The sequence below is a fragment of the Amblyomma americanum genome, chromosome 1 (genome assembly GCF_052857255.1).
Source record: "Amblyomma americanum isolate KBUSLIRL-KWMA chromosome 1, ASM5285725v1, whole genome shotgun sequence".
In the NCBI taxonomy this organism is placed as follows: Eukaryota; Metazoa; Arthropoda; class Arachnida; order Ixodida; family Ixodidae; genus Amblyomma; species Amblyomma americanum.
In genome coordinates, this window is record NC_135497.1 from 344,329,807 (window position 1) to 344,344,283 (window position 14,477).

Genomic DNA, 14,477 nt, shown 5'->3' on the forward strand with positions numbered 1-14,477 from the left:
ACGGTGGGGCCTCTGTTGTCGCGGCGGATTGTCGGCAAATAGGAAATCGCTTGCATTAACCTATTCCCGAATCTTCGCCATCAGATCTTCATAAAATTCTGGAAAAATCACTGATTTTTGAATTCTGCCTTCCACATTGTGCTTTTCGCGCAGCGCGGTGGGACGATTCGCATTCTAGCCTGTATCTTCATTAGTGACGTCACGCGAAGCAGCTCTCTAGGCCTCGCGCTGGAGTTTTCATTTCGACTGTAGTCTTTTGCTTGTTCAAAATCATTGTTTGCGCACTGCAAACAATGAGGTGGTGTACTGTGATGGAACGCCTTAAGGAATACAAGTTAACGTCGAACTCAGTACAGACAAAAAATTGATGGAATTACCCTTTAGAGTCTGAAGAAGCATTATTTTCCATCAGTAACGTTATTGTAGGTATAGTATGCCTCGTTGCTATCTGTGAGAGTATAGTTCTTCGCTCACGAGGCACGAAGAATACGAGGTAGAGGACGAAGAGGAACAGCGCGAGATTTTCGTTCTATTCCGGTTTGCACTACCAGCCGTCGAAGGATTCGTAGAGGAACAATGACGATGCACTTTCTCTGCAGGAAACATGGTTACCCCAGCTTTGATCTCCCGAGGAGTGTCGACTGTACCCTGGCTCAAGTTTTTGGCACCACGGACACGCGCTTTCTCTCTTGCGTCGGTGTTAAACTACCACCATCGGATCAGCAGTGGCCGCCTGAGGCGAAAGAAGAGCGCAAACCCTGGCCCTGGTACGTGTTCTTATTGGCGGCAGCGGATCTTCGACTTCTCCAAGCCCACCGTCGCCTTGGTTCGGCACTGCCGGCAGGCGTTCTCGGGACTTTGCTGAAGCGACTGCCTTCACCACCGCTCTCCAGGCTGAGGGCAGCCGATGCCTCGGCGACTTCCCAAACGGAGGAGCTTCCTGCCTGGAAGACCTGTCAGCCGGGTTCCCAGCGCCCAACAGGGTGATTGATTTCCTCGCCTATTTCTGCTCAAGTCCAGGGATGATAGGTAATTCTCGGGAAATGCGCATTTTCCTTCTCGACTGTGGTTAATGTTCGTGACCGCGCAGAGTACTACCCTACAGCCAGGTTTTGGAAGCATGGCCTGCAAAGCGGGTTACTAGCGCCGGGAAAGAATTGAAGGGCAATCCTTGGAGGAGCTGATTTTGTTGCTTCCTGCAATTGCTGAGGACATTTGGCCCCCAAATATTAGGCGTTTCATAATTTTTGCGCGGAAAATTTCTCGCTCATCGACCAGATCGTCGCACTTCCTTCCATTAAGAGCGAAAGTTTATTTTAATGAAGGAATATTCGGAAAGATCCGCGGGCGCGAACATGATGCTGGCATGCCAGTCTGCGCTGGGAAAGGGGGAGGAAAGAAGATGGAGACGAAATGCTGATGAGCGAAAATGTCTGTGTGGTAGCGATGATGATGAAAAAAATTAAAATATTTTTGACCATATTGCCTCATTCTATTTCAAGCATTTTAATAGATGGCTGACATTTTAGCTTGTAACCCATTTTGCTGTCAGGTAAATTTTTCACGTGCCATTGATGACAGGGTCTTACGTGGGGCACGCAAACTTGGAGTGCCCTCTTGCAAAGGCACGGATTAGAATATGCTTGGAAACCCCCCAGAGTTCTGTGAACCGCAGAAAGAAGCAATCAACCAGAGTACACGTGTATGATACAAGTCGAACGATGAAGGAGAATTGTTCATGCTTCGTACACCACGACAACTGTAAGATTTTATTTTAAGAAGATGAATATGTTGGAGGGTGTTCTCTGTGGCTCGGTGGTGTATGGGGTAACTACACGCGGCTTGGCGTCTCTAACGTTGAGTGCGTTCCAGACAATTTCGCTACTGGCTTAATTGTGATAGGTGCAGGGGACAAGGTACTAATTAAATTAGTCATGAGCGCCTCAGTACCTGAGTCGTAGATACGTTTCTAAGACGTATGTGCATTCTAAAGACGCGCTATCTGCTGAACCATCGCTGTACTTTGCGTTTTGGGGTTTCAGTGGTTGCCACATGATGGCGCTACGACTGCTCGCCGTGCACCAAGGAAATTAACCGCAAACGTACTTCGCTACTCGTTTAATGGGATTATCTGGAATATACATACTGATTATTAAATTCATTCACGCTTCAGTACATATTATGAAGATTCGTATCTTAGACATCTGTGTCTTCAATAGACGCGCCTTCTCATCCAAAAGGCGCGCAGTCGTGTCGGTGTGGAGACGTCCCCAAGTCGCATTTCCGAGCCCTGGGTTCAATTCTTAACTAGAGCTCAATTTTCTTCAGTTCCTTTATTAGTTGAGGCCGCTTCACCTTGATATCTCTGCCGTAGCATTTGTTATCAACTCAAATCAAATCAAATCTTTATTTTCTCTCTCAAGGAGAAAGAGGGGGTGGCGGGTAAAAGCCGCATGATTGCGGCTTGACGAAGCCCGGCCCCCTCATGTACAATTCGGCAGTTGTTTTAAAAAAACACATTTAGCTTCAAGAAGTTACTTAGAAACAGATTTCGTTAAATACACTTCAGCTTAAACAAAATGCCTATAAAAGAACCTTTCAACACCATTCAGAAAAAGAATCTGCAGCAGTACAGAACACTTCATGGCAGTCAAAAACACAGGATACAATAAAAATAAGCAACAAGTAGCATACATCAAGAACATGAAAAGTACAAACACAAGCATACAAAATTTATCAGGCGTTAGCTGCAAGAAAATGTGCATAAACTGCTCGTTTATGCACCTATCCATCAGGCCCGTCCTCAAGTATGGATGTGGCTTGCTTAATTCACATACTAAACTTACATGACAAACTTTTAATAATTGAAAGAACACTCGCGAAATCAATTCGTTTGAAATTTTCGCTGCTGGAAACGTCATTTGAGCTAACTAAATCTCACTGCGTCCATCCCTTTTAGGGAAGCAGAAAATATTCCTTAAGAATATGTTTCCTTGTCAATAAATTACAAATCATGGCTTGATATCGCACCCTTTGTATTTTTTTTGCTCTATGCTTCAGGCATCACCATTATCCTGGAACACTAACCGCGTAATTTGCTCGCTCGAACTGACACATTTAAAATATCCTTCCTACCGTGTGCCGTAAGAGACTGATATGCGCTGAAAAATTGGCGTAAGCGCACGCTGAAGCTGCATGCTCCTATTAGCTGTTCATTTTTACGCATTGCCCTAATCAGTATTACGTACTTGTGTATTTTTCTGCTTGTATCTGTAATACGACCTGCAGTATGAATTAAAATAGGTAAAATAAATGTTCCACCGGCAAGGTCCGTGCCACTTGAGGCAATTTGTTTTTTCTTCGTCTCGAAAGTCCACATGCTCTGGCTTTCGGCGAGAGCGCTTCCCGACCGTTGGGCGAGCAGTTTGGAGCAGTTGGCTCCGATTTCACCTGAATACCCTGTACGAAGCGCGCTCATTCGGGCGGATGTTCGCTCTTTTCTGTAAAGCAGACGAATAAATGCGAAGTGGCAGCGAGAGCGTCAGCAATGTCCAGCAACACGAATGCATTCACTTTTTTTTTCATTCAGAGCAAGTAAAACACCAACCCCTTGCCTTTCATATCGGTCACATCGAAAGATGTTGAAAATCTTTTCACCAACAAATACGTACTTCACTGTCTGACAGTTTAACAGACCACGACGTCTCTGTTAACGCAATAAAATCAGCACTACAGTCATTTATCACAGCACTAAATTCATCTCTTTTGGGCAGAAGACTTTGTATGTTGGTAAGAACCACACTCAGACCAATGTTCTCAATTGCAGAACCACCACCCTGGCTAGTCGCTACGTTCCAGTACCGCGTAGAGTACGACCAGAGCGAATGGAGCGCGGAGACTCAATGTGCTCATCGTTTAGAACAGGTCCATTTTGAAACACTACGCCAGTTTCCGCATTATAATCACAGCATTTGCCATTGGCAATTAGTTTCTTGTGCCTTAAATTGAGTTTCAAATCAAACTCCTTCGCATAGTCAATTAGTCGCTTTCTCCCCTTACGTGTCGCCACAGAAAAATCTTCACTCATAGATACTTCTTTTTCCTTCAGCAACGATTCCTTTGAGTGCACTCGCACGTTGGTTTTATGTACGGCGAATTTTACTATCACGGGCCTGGTTTTGTTCTCGTCGATTCTGCCAGTTGTCTGCGCACGAGCAGTGCAGTCACTAGTTAAGGAGAGTTTTAATGTGTCTGCGATAAGGTTGAGAACTTTTTCTTCACATTGTTTGTTATTGTCAGTAGAACTATCATCATATCCATAAGAAATATGATAAGCTTGTAACGCCATGAGCGGTCCTCGCTATCATCTAAACGAGCACGCAAAGCATGTGTTTCCTTTTGTGAAAGTTATACTGTTTTACGTGTGTCGCAGAGATCACCCTGCAGGTTTTCAAAACCAGTCACTACATATTCCACAGCTTCGAGACGCTTCTTAATGTCGGCAATATCGCGTATTGCCACCTGTTGCAATCTCATTAACTCGAATATGTCGTTACACATAGTAGCCTCTGCTGCTTCTATGCGAATGGACCTTCGACGTATGTCATCCGGGATTTCGGAAATATCATGGAGCTACGTATTAGCCGGACCGGGGTTGCTCTCTACATCGCCACATATCAATAAAAGGAGAACACTGAAGGGTTTCAGCACTGCTTTTGAGCGCGGAAGCACAACTATACACCAGTCATCAGATTTAAAGCATTCATAAGGAAGTTGAGTGGCCTGCTCAAAGAACAGAGACCAGCGTGAGGCCATTGCAGCTGCGGTGCTTCCACGCCCACTGACAACGGTACTCGAGATGCTCGATTCTGTTGCCGATGTCAGCGCCGCACTCGACGATGTCGATGTCCCGTCGGATGTCTTGTTTGCAGCAAAGTTGCCAAGCGCCACCACTTCATTCAAACAGACGACGCAACTGGGTAACTAAGAATTGAAGGTTAACGCGTCAGGACTCTTGGAAAATAGATCCTAGGACAAGTCTGCGACGTGGCCCCCGTAGGCCAGCGTCGATGCAGGGCCGTACTTGTAGGGGTTCAGGAAGGCGCCAAGAAATTGCACAGAGACCATGCAGCGTGAGGCCATTGTTGCTGCGGTGTTTGCGGTGCGGTGCACGAGAGGTTGGTCACCCAATGAGCGCTACGGGCTGTTGCTGCTGTGCCGCCTGTCTGCCAGAACATTTTCCACGCTAATGCATGCAGCCCAAATCAATCTCTCAGCACCGCCATGTACCTCAATCCGCGATTACAGCGTCCACTGGAAAAGAGAGCCAGTTATGCGCCCTTCCTTTCCTCAAAAACTTCGGCCTCTAGAACGTTGTCAACGCCAATCAACACAGCAAACGCCGACAACTTTGGCTTTGTATATCTTGGATTAGCTCAGCTAATACACATCCATTTTTTACCATATAAGCGGCACGGGCGGAGCCGCACAGTTTTTACCGCATAAGTGGGACTCGTTTTAATTTTTCGGTGCCCCTGTAATTAATGGAGAGAGTGATTAGAGTGCATTTTTCGGCCAGTTGTCACCAGTGGACTCCGTTTGGCTCACCTCAACTAACGACAGCTTGTTAGCAGCAGAGAGTTTGATGCGACCGGTTCCGTAGCAAAGTAAGAAACTGACATAACACAGGATGTGGATCAAACCGTGAGGCTGTAGTAACATAAACGTATTACTCCACTGACTCAGTGCAGAGCACGTAAAAGCACCACCCCTACGCAGGACGAAGGAAACTTGGAAAGCGGAAATTTTCGTGCCTATAGGCTCAGATCGAAAAATTTTGAAGTTTCCGTTGGCTTTCATAAAAACATTTCCTAGAATAATCACAGGATGCAAATGCTTGAACTATTTTGAAACTTTACCCTTGGTGTTACTAGTTCGCAAACTGCCGCTGCGTAACTGTTTGAAAGTAAGTGGACTAAGCAAAGCATAAAATTCAATTTTACTCAGGTAGCCTCTAATTCCAAATACACGGCTTTTCAATAACAATACATTTTCCGCAATAAAAGAGCCAAAAATACCACCTTGACCCTCAAGCCGAGACCAGCAAACGTACAATACTGCGAGGTTAAAAACGTATGCGACCTGCGTAGAAAAGTAAGTGTATATGGTGAGATACACAGTTTAGGGTATTTGGGTATAATCACTATAAAGTTCGTTCACTGGAGGCCGCGTTTAATTATTTCCGACGTCTTATAGCCGCAACTTCTTGAGCAAAATGGCTGTGGCTATAAGAAAGAATGTTATGAAATGTGGCAGTACATTTATATCTGCAGTAAACTACTGCTGATGGTCCATCATATCTCTCCAATCATCAGCTGCGACAGCTACTTGTAAGTCACAGGACACAGGCTGCGCTTGTCATGTGTCATGTGTTTGTCATGTGAGGGTCATGTGTTTGTGCACGGCTGCCGTGGTGGCTGCAGCTCTACGAAGATGAAACAAACCGCCACAAGGTAGGTATGAAGTTGTAGCGCTAATTCCATATTGGTCCATGCGTGTACAACATGGTGGCGAAGCCAGAGACGTCAATGAAGGACGAGGCAAACTAAACAATGACCTCATTAGTAAAACAAAAATCCGCTGACGTCGTGTTCATCTGTTTTTTTAGCTTAAGGTTCCTTGAGACATGCGAGAAAAAGGCGAAGAGTACAAGACCAGTGCAGACTAGACACAACATTTTTCGGTTGTCAGTTCTCGTTGTGTCTATTTTCTTAAACCCTCGCTTAGTGTGTCACTCTTAATCGCAGAGTGTTGAGTTTCGCATATGTTCCGATTTCGGCTTATCGCAACTTATTGAGCTGCCTACACGTGTTACTCCCACTGCGTCATTCCTACTTGATCTCGTCCTAACATGATCACCAGACATCGTGTCCTCTATCATTCATTTGCCTGGTTTAAGCGATCACATGATAATCAAATTCCACCTCTCTCTACCGCTATCACGTTCACATAAGCGGTTAAAATTCATCAGAGATTACAGCAAGGCTGACTTCCTGGCTATTAATAATAATTTGTCTTTATTTTTAGATGAATTTTTGAGTACCTGATGGGAATACATTACCATCAAAAATTTATATGAAAACAGTACTGCACCCCAGTACACCAGGCGTCTTAATCGGCTTTACAATAAGAAAAAAAGACTTTTTCGTACATATCGCTTCACCCACTCTGCTTTCAGGTGGTCTTCGTATAAAGCCGCTGCAGTCGCTTAGTCAGAGGTCTTAAAATGAGCCAAATTTACCTTTTTTAATCAGACTCTCGAAAAGTGCTAAACATTAACCCGAAGCAGCTTTGGAACACAGTGAAAGGCAAACGAAATACCACCATACAACTATTTACCCAGGAAGGGGATCCGGTTCCTTACCAACTGTGCGTATCACTTCTCAATAGCACTTTTATCAAAGCTTTCTCTAGCCCCACCGACAGTTCTGCACAAACTTCACTCATAGAATATCAGTTCTTACCAATGCATCTCATTGTTATATCATCAGAAAGATTCGCGGTATTATTAATCAGCTTAAAATTTCATCCTTTTTGTGGCATCGATGGCCTCAGTACTTAATTCTTAAAAAATACCGTAGAATATTCTTCCATTATACTACAGTGTATCTTCTTTTCGCAGCCTTTAAACTATCGCACTCTTCCTAATGACTGGCTCACCGGCAAAGTAATCCTAGTGCACAAATCAGAGGAAACGCAAGATCCACGTAATCACCTTCCCATCTCACTTACTTCCGTCCCCTGTAAAATTTTACAGCACATCATATTCAGTCGTCTAGTTAATATCCTATAAACCAACCAATTTTTTACTCCGAAACCGCAGGTATTTTGGAAATTCTTCTCGTGTGAAATGCAGTTAATGATTTTCACTAAAGACTTGCATGTGTCTTTAGACTTTGGACTCATTACATATTGCTTATTTTAGATTTTTCAAAGCCTTTGATAAGCTAAGTAATTCTCTTTTACTTTTAAAGCTCAGCCAACTTAACATTAATCCTAATGGGCTCGATTAGATTCGTGCCTTCCTTAGTAACCTCACTCAGTTCGTCTTCGCCAATAACCACAAATCATCACCAGCGCCAGTACCTTCAGGTATGCCCCAGGGATGGGTCCATGGCCCGTTATTATTTCTAATATACATAAGTAACTTACCTTTACAGATTTCATCTAACATTTACTTCTTTGCTGACAACTATGTAATTTACAGAGTAGTTAATAACACTGATGATATTGTTCAGCTTTAGACGCACTAAAATAAGACTTATGAATTGTGCCAATGGTTAAAATGGAATTAAACGTATTTAAATGCAAATCCATGCGTGCAACCCGTAACCAGTAAACAAGCCCAGACTATTTTATTAATAACTCTCACCTGAATACAGTCTCATCTTACAAGTATCTTGGCGGTAGTCTATGTTATAACCTATCATGGAATGCTCATGTCATGTTCATCACTTCAAAGGCTAACCGCATGCTAGGGTACGACTGTAGAAATTTTTCTTCCTTCCCACCTTCATTACAAATGCTACTATACACTACAATCATTCGTCTGCAACTAGAGTTCGCAAGTTCGATTTGGGACCCCGGCACCATCACATTAATAAAAGAACTACAGGCCGTGCAGAATCGAAGTGTCCGTTTCATCGTTGGAAACTACCATCGCACCGCCAGTGTAACAGAAATGAAATCTCATCTTAAACTTCCCTTACTCTCCACTCCCCGCAAGCTTTCACGCATTTGCCTTTTCCATAAAATTTACTACTATAATCCTTGGCTGAAAGCCATCTGTGTAAAAGGCGCCACCTTTCAACTTACCTCGCATAGACCACAAGCAAAAAGTTGCTGTTGTGCACTGCAGCACGGTGACCTGCTCTAATTCTTTTTTCTTGAAAACATGTCGTGACTGGAATAATCTTTCGCCCACAGCCACTTGGATTAGCGACCCTGCCCGTTTTAAAAACAAATTACTGGCACTGTCAGAATCATGCCAATTGTGATATAATATTTACCCTTATATCGATTATAATGAAGGATTTTTTGTAATCCTTTTATTTACTTCTGTACTTTTGTACTCAATGTTTCGGTGCTCTGTCTAGCATTTTTGGGTATGTGTATATTCCGCTCTTTTTGATGTATGTATTGTTTTTTCACTGACCCGCCCCCTCTGAAATGCGAAAGCCCTGAGGGTAAAATAAATGAACGAAAATGAAACTCCCACCTGCCATGGTGGAAGGGTGGGCGCGCTCCCTGTCCAGTGTGCAGAACGCAATCAAAGCAGGTTTTCGCAGTTGGAAACCAATGCTGTGGTCATGAAAGCGAGATTTATTTGTCCGCTCACCCAGGGAGCCAGTTGTACGCCTTCCTTTTTGTGAAAATGAACAGCCTCTAGAATGGTGTTCACGCCAATGACCCCAATGATTAACGCCTACGGCTCATTTGTTTTGTTTGGGTTTTCAGGAAAGGAAATGGCGCAAAAACTCTGTCACATATCTCGGTGGAGCCCCAAATTGCGTCGTAAGGGAAGAGATAAAGGAGGGTGGGAAACAAGAAGGGAAGAAAGAGGAAATTAAAAAGTGAAATTTGATTCTGAGGAAATGCGCTGCGCGGCGAAGCGGTGGAAACGTGCATCTCTGTGAAACTAGTGGCGCATGCGTAGTATTTATTAGGGAAGCTTACCCGAAAGGCACCGCTGTCTTATCTAGTGTAGCTTTTGCTACAATATCAAAAGTATGACAGTCATCAGCCTGATGTGCCACGTGCATCCGTGCGGCATACCTGTGTATCAGGTGGTAGAGCTCGCTGCGATTCTCGCTGTTCTCTTGTGTCGTGGTCTGTTTTATTTTTGCGAAACCTGTAAGTAGGTAATAATTAAGTTATCACCAAGGGACAGCCACAGTGGGAGCCACGACCATTATTTTAGGCAGCGATCACCAGCTGAGCACGAAGCTATCACGCCGTGTGTCTGTTAACTTCCAGGCGGCTGTTCAGGTGGTGTACAGCTAATGTTTCATCGGCAGTGCGGTTTAGTGCAGGTAAAGATGCGCTTTCACTGGCAGAAAAATTCATGTTAAATAAGAAGCTACGAGCATGAGACGTCAAAATATCGTGTATCAGGCCTTATTCACTCTTCTTGTTCACTAATTCACTCTTTTCTTCAGGTGAAGGCGTTTATGTACAGCTTTTTTTTGCAAACCTTATTGGTAACAATTATGTGAATTGAAACCAAAGTGTTTGAGTAAAATAAAATTTTGAAGTCATTATTTGTCTTTATAACGTTGTAGCGCGACTTTGCGGGATTTCGTGAACATGTTTCCTTCGCATACGATAACAAATACGTTCAAAACTTAATTTCTTGGCCATTTTCGCCAAGCAATTTCTTGTACTGCTCACTGAGCATATCGACAACTACACTAGTTCTTCCTGCATCCTCTTCATCGTGCTCAAAAAGGTACAGCTTTGGCAGTCGCTGCACGAAAGCCCTCTACAAGCATGATTTAATGAATGTGGAGAGGGTCACTGAAGGGAGCAATGATTTTTCTTTACTTCATCATATTGACTTCGAGAACACTTCACATTCCAGAAATAGCTGCATTCCTATCACAATAATTTCGAAAGCGCAGACAGAAACGAGGGAATAACGCGGCTGTTGAAGCAAAATATGCACAGAAAAAGCAATATAAAGGGGTGGAAAACAACACCAATGAAAATTTGCCGGCCGGCCAGGAGATAGCATCTCTAGCCTGGCCTAACGCCGCAGGTAGCCCTGTATTCAAGCTGATATAATACGAGGGGTGGAGGTTCATTCGGCCACGTCACCATGGAGGCGATGCGCTATATTTGAGCTCAGCGGGCCGAACCGAAAAGTGCACGCACTTTGCGTACATGAGGCGTTGCAGACAAAAATATAGCTGGTGAGGTGACCGTTTACTTAGCGCGTTGCTTAGGCCTAAGGTTGTTTTCGTAACAGTTCGCGCAAATATTTTCCGGTGGCACAACCATGTATCCTTTAATTAGTGACTATTTCAGACCAGTGGTCGGTTAGTGCTACTTGAGTAGAAACATCAGCATTGCTTCTTGAGATTGCTACGGATCCTAGACATTGCTCCTCGCAAAGTTAAGCACGAAATATGGTTAATTGCTCTGAACCGCCGTATTGAATATAGGCTTCCTTGCAGGGTCAGCACACCGAATCGCTTACCACTAATCCACTGTGGCCAACGCCAACTACTACCATTCAGCTGAATGAGAAGCAGCTGAAGGCGGGGCTCCTCATGCATTGAAAGCACCCAGAGAGGCCATACGCGTTGGTCGATTTGATAAGTGGAAGCGTATCAAAGCTGGGGGCAGACCAGCAGCAAAGACTCGAGCACAGGTATACCATCTAAGTAGCGTCCTAGAACCTTCAATGCGTTTCCTGCGGTGCATCTATCTCTTGTTTACACACGAGGACCAGTCCCGCAGACACCCTATGTCTAGGAATCTTTGCGATCAATTTTAATTCTAAGGCAAACGTTTAATATTGGCACATATATGGAAATATTGAAGCCAACAGTCCAGTTTTCCGATGCGTCGAAAAAAAATTTCTCTTAAAATTTGTTGATTGCTGACGTCGAGAGGTTAAGACTGCGATAGGAAACCAATGTGGAAGGTTCTTGACGGGAGATAAAACGTTAACAGGAAAAAATGAAAGTATTCAGAGGGCAGTTCGGCGGATATACTGAATTTTATAGTGGAATCTTGCGACATATTTAACAATAACGCTCATAAGATACTTAGTGGGGAAAAATGGTGCAGTCCGGAATTTCCGGCCATGTTCCTGAGACTAAAAGTCCATCACCACCACTAACATCTACTCTCGAGAACGAGAGACAGTAAAAGCTTTTTAATCTGTTTGATGGTGGTCAGGTGTTAAAGGGCAACTCTGGCATTTTCGATGCTCACAGATGTCAATCAAATTTGTATCAGGAGTTCTTGGCGTCAAACAGTGTGTGCCAAACAGAACAGCTGAGAACGCTTTAGTTTTTTCACAGAAATACTTTTATAGACAGCTCCATGCAATCGTGACTCGCGCTGTCAGGCAGCAGCTTTTTGCGACCAACCATGTGCTCGTTTACTTCACAGGTTGGCAAGTATAGCCCAGAGCAGACGACGGCGACAATGCAGTAGACCTACTTGGAGTAGATTCTTGTCGAAAAGACTGAAGTTGGCACAGTTCCTATAAATAGATGCGGGTAATTCTGTATACTTACATTTTTTGCTCACGCTTTGCACAGCTTAGCACAGTTCTGGGCAACGGTGGCGCTACTCGGAAAAGCGTGGGACAGCACAGACAGACGGCGTCCTGCTTGCCAGCGGCATCATAAGTGCACCACACAGTGATACATCTCACTTAGTGCGTTGAGTTACTCAGAGGAATGGGTGGTTGCTGCTGCTGTCTTTTGGGATGTATAAATCGCTCAGCTAAAACAACACACTGATTTACCGCCAAAGACTCAATAATAACGAGGTACACGAGAAATAGATTCTTGCTATCTGGCGCCTTAATTGGTCCCTGAATTTCCGAACGCCAGTTGGATTTGGAACATTTCACGGGGACATAGCCAACATTTCCAGACAAAAGCATTGTCGAGCGGGAAACCGTTTATGAACGCAGTTTGTTCATATAAAGAAAGGTTTCACTATAAGAATATATCCGCAGGTCACCCGTCAGATGTCTTGTATTGTTTTTTCCATTAACGTTTTTGCTCTCGTCAATAGCCTTCCCCATTGGTTGTCTAAGGAACTCTTAACTGTTTGTTGCGGTCAACAAAAACATTTTAAAAGAAAAATTTTGCTACATAGCAGATGAGTGGTCTTTTACCTTCAATATTAAAGCGGGACGACGACGACGAGACTGAGCGAGTGAACATGTGGACGAAGACGACAACGAAATTCTGCCTGTGTCGTTGTTGTTGTTGTTGTTAGCCTATCTTTTGATAGGCTAACAACAACAACAACAACTACGACTGTGTTCTGAGTGCCGCTCGTAGCTGTTCCTTCGCTGGTGTACTTAGCTGTAAATATATTCTTTCCCGCAACTTGCTATATTCTTTCCTTTCGACACACTGATGTCGGCTTCTTCAGTCGCCACCACTCCTTATGCCCAGGACGCCATCACCCAGGCCTCGCTGGCGCGCCAAATAGCCCATAGTCGGCTCCGTGCCTCACAAGTTTCCCAGAAGTCCGCCTACGACCGCTATCATCGGGTGGTCGAATATGAACCCGGATCACTCGTCCTTCTCTGGACGCCGTCACGCAGCGTTGGTCTCTCCGAGAACCTCCTTTCTCACTACCGGGGCCCTTACCTTGTGGTGCGCTGTGTCACCGACGTGAATTATGAAATTGCACCCCTTGCGTGCTCGCCATCGTCCTCCGGCCCCTCCACCGACGTCGTCCATGTCTCCCGCCTAAAACCTTATGACGACGTTCATACGTCGCCATTCTAACGCCGAGACGGCGTCTCACCAGCCGGGGGTCATGAAGCAGGAAGACGACGACGAGACTGATCGAGTGAACGGGTGGACGAAGACGAAGACGACAACGAAATTCTGACTGTGTTCTGAGTGATGCTCGTAGCTGTTCCTTCGCTGGTGTACATAGCTGTAAATATATTCTTTCCAGCAACAATATTTTTATAAGATTACTTCACAATTCTCCAATTTTCAAAATTTTGTCAGGGACTCTTGGACATTCCTGCTGCCCAAACAAGATGCTTGTGATGGATGAGTTTGATCTCGGGAATAGCAGGCGGTGGCTGAAATCGGATGCTGTGCCTACGTTCATAGGCGTGTCCAGGGCTCGTCTTCGGAAGGGTAAGAATAACTGCAGCCCCCCTCCACCCCTCCAACCCACTTCCATCGAGGCCGCTATGGTCAAAAGTCAACTTAAGCATGAAGAATGGTTTATTGCAATGTGATGGAATTGCAATACATACAAAATAATATTTACCAGCAGTTTTTGCTTTTTTTTGTAACATCTTCAGAGGAAGACAGTCGTCGCAGAAGAATCAGTGTGACAGCGCGCTTCCGAAGGTCCGTCATAAACATACGAGACAACATCTTTGTTTTCCTAACAGCTAAAAAACAATCTGAAAATATTGCCTCGGCGTGACCCGGCCCTTGAATTTAATGCAATCCACAACCAGAGCAAAGGCATAACTGTACACTCATATCGACATAATTTTCATAAGGCATCCACTATGTGGACACATAGAACGCAAACGAAACGCAAACGCAACGTCAAATGCAACACTTACAAGCTCGATAATATACAACAAACTAACAATGCGAAAAACGTCCTGGAACCAGAGTTTTTAATTATTTGAAAACAATCACAAAGATGTGCTAATTTCTCTTCCAGATCATCCAATATACAGTTGA